The sequence below is a fragment of the Euprymna scolopes genome, chromosome 46 (genome assembly GCF_053919585.1).
Source record: "Euprymna scolopes isolate OS-2025 chromosome 46, ASM5391958v1, whole genome shotgun sequence".
Taxonomy (NCBI): Eukaryota; Metazoa; Mollusca; class Cephalopoda; order Sepiida; family Sepiolidae; genus Euprymna; species Euprymna scolopes.
The window spans coordinates 152601553-152611881 of record NC_136527.1 but is presented as its reverse complement, the minus strand read 5'-3'; the positions used below and the strand labels follow the sequence as shown (position 1 = coordinate 152611881).

Sequence of the window (10329 nt, the reverse complement as noted above, 5' to 3'; positions counted from 1 at the left end):
GAAAATTCAAAATGGCGCCCGACTGTCTATTTAACACGGTAAGTTTGGGAAAAGATGTTATAAATAATAAACTAGACAAAATACTATTAAAAAACAACCGAATATATGTCAACTTATGTCACGGTAACATATATTGAGCGAATTTCAAACAGTATTTTGTCTAGTTTATTATTTATAATACCTTTTCCCAAACTTACCCTCTCTGAGAGAGAGTCGGGCGCCATTTTGAATTTTCCAATACATAGGTAAACACTGCATGTTTTTCGAGCTGAATAAACATGTTACATTGAATAAAAACACAAAAAATATATCCAGTTAGGTAGAAAAGTAACTTATCTTGCCTTTGATAACATTTATTTGTTATATATTTGTTTTTTTGACAACTTTTTCGAATCTATGTGTACAGTAATACAAACCCAGATTGCCTTAAATAACTTTACTTCATATTAATCAAAAACTATTTCATGAGATTAACATATAAAAAAAAAGAAATAGAATTTATTGGCATTTTTAAATGCCGCTCAAGTAAGGTTAGACAACTCTTCTGATGGTAATTTTTAATTTCTCTTTGTTTCAACCAACTTCGATATAATTAAACAAAGACAAAACTGTATGATTTGATTCAATAAAAATGTGGTTGTTTTTTGGTTTTGTGATTTGGTTTGAATTCTACAAGTTTTTATTCGTTTGGATTGTTTCTCATTGAAAAGATTATGAATTTATGTTATTAACATGTTAACGACCTTGACATTGAATATTACGGTAAAATATAAGTTTCTTTAAGAATAAAGGTATTTTGTGAAAATGTTTGTAAGTTTAAATGATAGTAAATTTTTTGTTATGAATTTTTGTTATCGTGAATAAAATGTTGTGATATATTAATATTGGTGAGAATTATATGGAACACATTTAGTATTTTATTGATTATTGTCAGTGGTGAGTGCATGAATGCATGATATAAAAACACTAGTGGACGTTGGACGGCCTTAACATTTCATAATCACCTGTTGTAAGTCAGGCCTGGGCTCTTCGGGGCCTGGGCAATAAGTGCCAAGCAAAGACCAGCAAGACGGGCAACCCTTCATACCAATTGTAACTATCCAGCTCCTCTACTCCCCGGGGAGCTGGTCCCCATTTCCCCATTCACTCCTCACTTTAAAAATCGGCCTTGTGCCTAATTTGCTCGGTGGGGGAGCAAATAAATACTTCATACTCACCTGACGTAAGTCAGGCCCGGACCCTTTGGGGCCTAGGCAACAAGTGTCAAGCAACGACCATATGTGGGAGCAACCCCACATATAAGACCTTGGTCTATGTAGGTGCAACCCTTCATACCAATTATCACTATCCAGCTCCCCTACTCCCCGGGAAGTTGGTCCCCATTTCCCCTTCACTCCTCACATTAAAAATCGGCCTTGTGCCTAATTTGCTCGGTGGGGGAGCAAATAAATACCCTTACCTTTCGTAGAGGTAACGGTGATCATAAAGGTCGTTCCCCCAGAGTGAGGTCCATCCATTGCACTGCAGTTGGGTTGACCTTTGCGATCGTCTCAAATGTGGACGACTCGGACGCATTATTTCTAAGTATGGGGTCTGCGCAAGCGCTCACCCCGATAATATAATCAAAATCAGAAATTCCACCCTGTTTCTCCTTCTGAGCAGAAAACTACTTTAATTCCCAGCTACCTCCTGTCTGTATGTCCTCGGCTTTCACAGACGTGTGTAAGGACGTCCTTGTTTCTGTTTTCCCAATCGCCCGTCTCTATACACGCCACAAAAAGGCCAATTCTCTCGACCAGTTTATCATCCACTTCAATTGCAACGTCCTGATATAATCTAATCTGCATGTATACATTACCAACGTTTGCTCTGAACATATCAATCTCGTAAGCGTAAGAAATCCGCCGAGCTGTCGCCTTCAACAACTAAAAGTGTCTTCTTTCGATATTGATTGATGAATGAAAACCTCTGGAAAACTACCGCATAATTAATGTGTCTATTGATTGAATCCCACCCATCACCTCGAAAATTGGTCATCCAAACAAAGTTGAATGATGTGCACAGATATTTTTCGTTACCAAAATTATGAAAATGATTAAATATGTTTTATTGGCACTTGTACAGTTTAATCAACACATTAAAAAAATGAAAATATCGAAAAAAAAAAAAGAAAGGTTGTATTGACGTATCCGTTTTAGACTGAAGTTCTCTGAAAAAGAATTCAGAGATTTTTTTTTTTACAACGGAAAAACATGTTAATATGACAGCGCGCTGAAGATGGCCGTGTTTTTATTTTTAGAACACGCCACGGGGAGATAACTCAGTCTAAAGTGCCGATACACTCTTTCCGATCTTAAATAATAGATTTTCTTCTTAAAAATCAAAACACGGCTACCTTGTGATTGTTACCATAACAAATTGCTTTGTTCGTTGTAAAAAAAAAACAAACTACTTGACCAAATTAAGTGAAAGTTTTTCCAGAGAACTTCATTCCATAATAGATACGTACAATATAACCTTTTTTCGCTATTTTCATTTTTAATGTATTTATTAAACTGTACAAGTTCCCATTTTATTTTATAATTTAAAATGAAAAAAAAAAACATTGAGCAATAAAAATGAAATTGTGGATACTTATGTATTTTTGGTGCCGAGCTGAAATAATAACGTTATTATTTTGAAAACCATTCTTAATATGAGGAGATGAGGGTGTTTTGTAACTAATTTATGCTTCCACATTACAACTTTATATAATAAAAAAAAATCTTGAAACTTGAATTTAAACTGAAAAAAATAAAAACTATATAAAAATAACGGGTAATCGTGAAGAAAGAGAGAGCCTGTTTCCTCCGTTCGACTATAGGTGGCGTTACTGTCTGTCCACCCAGTTACGGAAGTACAAAATGTATATAATGCCACCCTTGAAATAAAAATAAATGTTTTTGTTATATTTTATTTTTAAACATGTTTCTTTTTTTTTTTTGTGCAAACATATTTAAGTTTTATTTTTCCAAACATTTACGTTTTGATGCTTGTTTATTTTTAAACATTTACGTTTTTTTTTTGCAAGCATAAACTAAATGTTTTTGCTATATTTTTCTTTTAAACATATTTATGGGTACAACCGTTTTTCCGCGAGTATTTTTTACGCTCTTATGATAATAATAAAAAAATCAACGTTTTTTCTTTTATCTTTTTTATGGACCCCCCCCGTTTTTCTTAATTTTTCTGCACTTATTTTACCTTTTCCGCAAATATTTATATATATATATATATATATATATATATATATATATATATATATATATATATATATATATATATATATATATATATATATATATATATATATATATTTGAAAAAGGATATTGTAAAACCTGAATCTTACTTGAAACTACTATTAAAAAATAGCGCGGTACCAATAAGTGCATAAGCAAACTTTTCAAAAAGAAAAATATTTCAAAAATATTTAGTTTATGCTTGCAAAAAAAAAAAAAAAAAAAAAAAAAAACGGTAAATGTTTTAAAATAAACAAGCAACAACACGTAAATGTTTGGAAAAATAAAACTTAAATATGCTTGCAAAAACAAACAAAAAAAAAACGTAAATATGTTTGAAAAAACAAAAAACAAAACTTAAATATGTTTGCACCCCCCCCCCCAAAAAAACATGTTTAAAATTAAAATATAACAAAAACATTTATTTTTATTTCAAGGGTGGCATTATATACATTTTGTGCTTCCGTAACTGGGTGGACAGACAGTAACGCCACCTATAGTCAAACGGAGGAAACAGGCTCTCTCTTTCTTCACGATTACCAAATAACGTAGTATCTGCCGTAATATCTATTGTAAAATTTAACCAAAATTTGATTCTTATGCATTTTTGGTACCGCGCTATTTTTAAATAGTTTTTCAGGTTAAATTAAAGTTTTACGATATCTTTTTTTTTTAATTGTAAGGTGGAAGCGCAGAATAGTTACAAAACACCCTCCCCATGTTAAGAATGGCTTTCAATAAAATAACATTATCATTTCAGCACAGTACCAACAATACATAAGTACTGAAAATGTTATTTTTATTGTTCAATGTTCTTCATTTTAAATTATAAAATAAAACACGTTTAATCATTTTAAAACTTCATCTTTCATGATTTTTTAAAATTTGTTAAACACCGTGGTTAAAAAAATTAAATTTTAATCACATGATCACATTTTCAATAATTACGTGATTATATTTTAGCCATTTAAACTTTGTGAAACATGTAAACAAACTTCTGCTCGATACCGGTGTTGACCTTTAAGAGTCCCTTTTAGTGATTATATGGTTCGAGGCTATTTGTACAAATAAACGGTAAATCTACCGATTATTGTGACTACACTTCTCATCTTGGATGTTAACAGTAGTTTGATGTTAATAATGAAATGTTCAGCCATCAAAAAATAAATAAATAAAAATAAAATAGAAATTAAAATAAAATAAAATAAACCTGATTTTTAAATCTTCCTGTATCTTTTTTATTTTAATAAATGAGACATACAAAAAAGAAAAGACATTTTATAAAGAAATTCCAACACATTGACAAATAAAATCTAAATTTGATAGGAAAACAATTCGGCACATTTAACAAATAAACGGACATTTTCTACATGAGGAACAAAATAATGATGACACCGTGTTATTACGATGACCTTAAGTTCTTTGTTCTTTAGCAGTTGATTTTCTATTTAAATAATTTCACGTTTAAATCGTGTTTTTCATCTTTTAATTTTGATTCTTTTATATTTTCATATATTTTATTTCTTAATGAATTGAACACACAAAACAAAAGTTCGGTAAATTCACTAAAGAAATCCTAACAAACAAAACAAATTGTCTGTTTTGAACACAAAAGAAAAACGAATTCATCCCGATTTTTTTTTTCGTATTGAATTCCTGGAAATATACGTAAGTTTGTATCGTTTCTTTCTTTTTTTTTTTTACACTAAAAAATCTAATCTATAAATTTTAATATAATCTTAACCATTAAAATAAGTTTATTTATTTTTGTAATCGAATAAAATATTATATCATCATATTTTATTAGTTAATATTAATATTAATAATAGTATGATTAAAACAATCCCCTTTTTTTCATTCGTATTGAATTCCTGGAAAGAAAAGTAAGTTTGTATCTTTTCTTTTCTTTTTTTACACTAAAAAATCTAATCGATAACTTTTAATATATTTTTAACCATTAAAATAAGTTTATTTATTTTTGTTTTTACAATCCATAAAATATAATGATAATAATAGTATGATTTAAAAAAAAAATCTTTAAAATGTTTTATTCGGTGTGATATTTAGATTTTTGTTAATATATGGGTACTAGTGCACTTATTTATCCGTGCTGAAATAATAACGTTATTATTTAAAAGGCCATTCTTAACTTATTATTTAAAAAAAAACAAAAACATTCTTAACATGGGGAGGAGGGGTGTTTGTACCTATTCTATACTTTAACCTTACAATTGAATAATAATAATAAAAAAAACATATCATAAAACTTTAATTAAAGTTGGTAATACGATTTAAAAAAAATAGTGCGGATCAGGAAATGGATTATTTTTTGTAAAACTTGTGTGATTTTTGAGAAAAAATAATTTAATTTTAAGATCGAATTAAGTTTTTTGTTAAAAACACGAAACCTTTTTTTTGTATTTCATTGTTTTAAGATTTAAAAAACAAACTATTATATCGTTGAAGAATTCCGTTTTAATTTTTATGTTTCATCCAATTTGTAATATTTTAAAATATGCATCATTTTCTTTTATAAAGTTTACATAAAATGATCAATTATCATCAATTAGGAATTACTTAATGTAGAAAACAATATTCGTAACTCTTTACAATCTAACCCAGCATAGTTTAACCCCTAAAAAAATGGAGTTTATTTTTTACTATTAAGTTTATATAGCCTTAAAAATACCCACTAAAGGAATTATGAATTTATAATAATTATTTCACATTTTAGAGTGGGGATCACTTTCCTATATAATTTAATGTAAAATTAGCACTCACTTTATGACCAGTTAGCAGTCAATGATACTTGTAATCATTCGCAGTTTCAAATTTTTGTTGTAGGGGAGGAGACGGGAGATTCATATTAGTGTTTGGTTTCTTACGTTTTTTATATGGGGATTAGATATCATATGCTGTTAACTATTCTGTACTTTCACTTAAAAATTTAAAAAAAAACAAAAAAACAAACAAGAGATATTGTAAAAATCATTTGACATAAAATTTCGCAAAAGCTGTCATCCTGATTCTTATTGGTTTTCTATGAGTTTTTTTTTGTTTTTGCAATGTTTTAGACGATTATCGAGACTTCCGAGATGACCATTTTGTATCAACTATTTTTTCTTCTAAAAAATAGCAAAAAAAAGGATTTAATTGAAATTTTATTACCTATGAGGAAAGGGTTTTTTATTTAAAACCACAAAAACTAGAATGTATGATTAATATATGCACCCTCCCCAAAGAACACACAGGCTGTCATCCCTTGTGGTAAGTGTTAAGGTTCATACAAAACTACCTACCAGCATAAATAAATACTAAATGTAACACAAGTACAATATACAAATATTTATTGACAAACACGAACACATGACAACACTGCAATACCGAACAACACAATAAAACATTACTCACTTCAATAGTGGGTTTACCGGCTGAGGGGGGGATCAATCAGTATAGAATTCTATTCTGGTTTGTCCGACATTGTTTCACGAGAGGAGAATTTATGTGCAGACTCAACACGTGTCCAAACTCTGTCAAGGGACATCACTCTGTACTCTACACCCTCCTTAAAAAAACAAATTTTACGATGAAAAAACAAAACTATTCATCTAGCCGCATGCACGTCAAATGTTTCACATAAAAACCTGTTTACATTGGTGATCATAAAAAAAGTGGGAAACAATTTTTTACATTTAGTTTAATTACTTACGGTGCCTTTATTTGTATGCCTCTCTCTCACATAGCATCCAATTATGTCTCAATGCTCTTTATTTGGTGTGAATGTAAATGGTTTATTAAGTAAATAACAATGTATTAGAAGTATCTTATTAATAATTAACTATTTTAGTCAGCAATTGTTACACTAACGTTTATATTTGAATCCAATAAAATACATATTAAAAAATATATAACATTATCAGGATTGCATTACATTTTTTTAAAATTATTTTAATTCTTCTAATAAGTTTTAGTTTGCAATTATTTTGTCAAGTAACCTATCTCTATGAATGTCATTATATATATTACATTTTAACCCCAAACAAGGCCCATTGCCACTTTGATGTAGGGGGCTACTATCAGGGACATAACCTACAGGGGTACTATGGGGGAGTTGGGCCAGCAAAATGTCGGTTCATGTTACACTTGAACTTCTGCATGTCAGTACATTGCAGGAGGAGGAACCTGGAAGGGAATTTCAAAATCTAGCGGTTCTGGGGGAGAAACTAATGGAGTAGAAGGCTCTCTTACATCAAGGGATCTCAACTGTGAAGGGGTGAAATTTTGCTGCTTGTTGTTTTTTTTTACGTCGAGGGGGTACAAGTTCTTGCAGTTCGTCGGAGCATTCACCGTTAAAGTACTTTTAGAACAGGTAGAGGGATGCTACATTTCGTCAAGTAAACTATCTCTATGAATGTCAATACATTCATTTACATCTTAAAATCATCATCATCATCATCATCATGCAATCCGTCAGTCTTGACGATAACTAGTTGGGGCCTCAGTGCTTTATCCTTCGGTACAGGACTTTTCATTTTGGCTCCTAACTTGCTTGTGCAGTTTAGGTGTAGTATCTGTTGCGCATCAGGTAAGTATCCTCTGAACCTCAAATGCTCATTTCTAGTGGAGTGAACCCACGACGATTAGCAGAAGCACTGAGGTAGACAGTCGCCCTATTGTGTCTGCTACTACACATTTTCTATAAAAAATACTCTAAATCCTTTTCTTCCTGGAATAGGTTCAATAGCAGTAAAATTTGAAGTCAGAATTCCCATCTCTTTGCCTTTTGTTGTGATAAAGCCCACAAGGCAGTGGTGTTTGATTTGGGGTTGGTTCCCCTAGTCTTCGCCCAACCAAGGCCACCCACAAGATAGTTGGATAGGGGTTGGTAGTTTGACAAGGCATGTCCATACATCGGTGAGATATAACGCACTACCTATGGGGTCTCCTACTACTCTGAGATCTCCTACAGGTTTAGCCTGGGGCCGCAAGTTACCGTGTGTGGACTATGTGAAGGTACTGTAGGAGTCTTGATGATGGAGAGGCTATCTACTGGCAGGGAAGACTCATGCAGAGCTGCTCCCTTTTCAACATGAGGTAAGCCAGCGGTGTTAAAAGTATATAAATATTATAAAATATAACAACACGATGTTAGTTTGTGTAGGGATTGAATTATGTTTGACAAAAGTCCATTTTAATTGTTTTAATTAACTTTGCAATAAGCACATCAGTAACCTATGCTTAAAAATATTTTCTGAAAAATATAAAAAAAGTCTGTATGCTGTTATAAAAAGATTGAAAACAATTGACAACAATTCAACAATCTTCGTGTAGGATTTAGAGTATTTTTATTGAATAGAATAACCTTTTTTGCAAGTTTAAAAAGCTTTTAAATTGATATATATCTTTTTTGTTTGCAGTTCATAGATTAACGGTTAATTGACGCTCACAATAAAACAAATTATAAACAGAAGCAGATATACAGGAATATATGAATGGAAATAATAAAGATCTTTTTTTTTTACATAGGCATCACCACATTATCAAGGCCAAGAGGCCACTCAAGGATAAGGGTTAAAGAGTGTACAGTAGAAATTGGACAATATAGTAATCATTAATAATGAAAATTTGGTAAATTTGATAACTTATATGGAACGGCTCATCAAGAACTTATTTACTTTAGACTTGAACACAACCATATTGTAGTCAGCCGGAAAGCAAGAAAACGGAAGACAATTCCACAGGTGTGCAGTTCTAAGAAAGAAGCTTTGTTCATAGAATCTACGTTTAGGTTTAGGCACAGATAAAGAGTGGGGGGAATTATTGATAGTGTTTACAGCTAGACGAGTGTTTCTTGTGAAGGTTTGGCGAGGGGGGGACCATAGATTGAAGCTCAGTCGTACACTTTCCATGAAAATAACGATACATCAGAGACAAACTCGCAACATCTCTTCTGTGAGATAGAGGTTGCAAGGAGGAGAAAAGGACATCTCCTACGAGGCTACGAAGTCTATTTTGAACTCTATCAAGGCAGGACAAGTCCTTCCTAGCAGTTCCTGCCCAGATGTGGCAACAGTATTCCATCTTTGGACGTACCTGGCTCTTATATACATAGAGAATAGTGAGATATCTACCGGATCGATAGAAAGATCCCACCATTTTTCCAGCGGTCTTGGCAACAGATTTGATGTACGTGTTCCATTTAAGATCAGGAGTAATGGTCAAGCCCAGAAGCTTGTCAAAACTTGAGGCCTCCTGAAGACGAGAGCCATTCATTTCAATTGATGACAAATGTGGATTAGAATGTTGATGATGTAAAGAGAAAAGCTTGGTTTTAGATGCATTAAAAGTAACCAGCCACTCCTTTCCCCATTGTACTACGTGCTCAAGATCAGAGGAGAGAGAATTGGAGAGAACTTGCTCGTTTACTGTCTTAGATGTGGTACCATAAATGGTAGTGTCGTCAGCATAAATGTCTACAAATGATGTAAGGATATGATTTGGAAGATCATTAATGTAGATCAGGAAAAGAGTTGGGCCCAGGATGGATCCCTGAGGGACACCGGCATTAATATTGTGAGCTTCTGATTTTTGCCCCTCAACTACTACTCTTATGAATCTATCAGAAAGAAATGATTTAATAATTGAGAAGACTTTTCCAGCTATACCATAGCTAGCGATCTTATGAAGTAAACCTTTATGCCATACCCTATCAAAGGCTTTAGATATGTCAAGAGCAATTGCCCTAGAAAGATTGCCACCGTCGAGAGATTTGCTAATCCTATGCGATATAACTGTAAGGACATCTGCTGTAGATCTAGCAGAACGGAAACCATATTGAGTGTCACTAAGAAGGTTATTTTTGTTGAGATGTTTGATTACTTCTGTATTTAATACAGATTCTAGCAACTTACTCATGACGCACAGGAGACTTATTGGCCTGTACTGAGAGGGGGATGAGCGATCACCTGAATTCTTAAATACAGGGCATACTGATGAGATTTTCCAGGGAGATGGGAAACTATTCTCCTTAAGACAACGTTTAAACAGTTT

The 10329-nt window shown here is 32.1% G+C and overlaps 1 non-coding gene across 1 annotated transcript; it reads left to right on the top strand.

Annotated features, from left to right (window-relative positions):
• The first annotated feature begins 1451 nt into the window (after positions 1 to 1451).
• Positions 1452 to 1614, top strand: LOC145271665 (U1 spliceosomal RNA). Its single transcript, XR_013866066.1, has one exon. It is a non-coding gene; the product is annotated as a U1 spliceosomal RNA (small nuclear RNA).
• The last annotated feature ends 8715 nt before the right edge of the window (positions 1615 to 10329 follow it).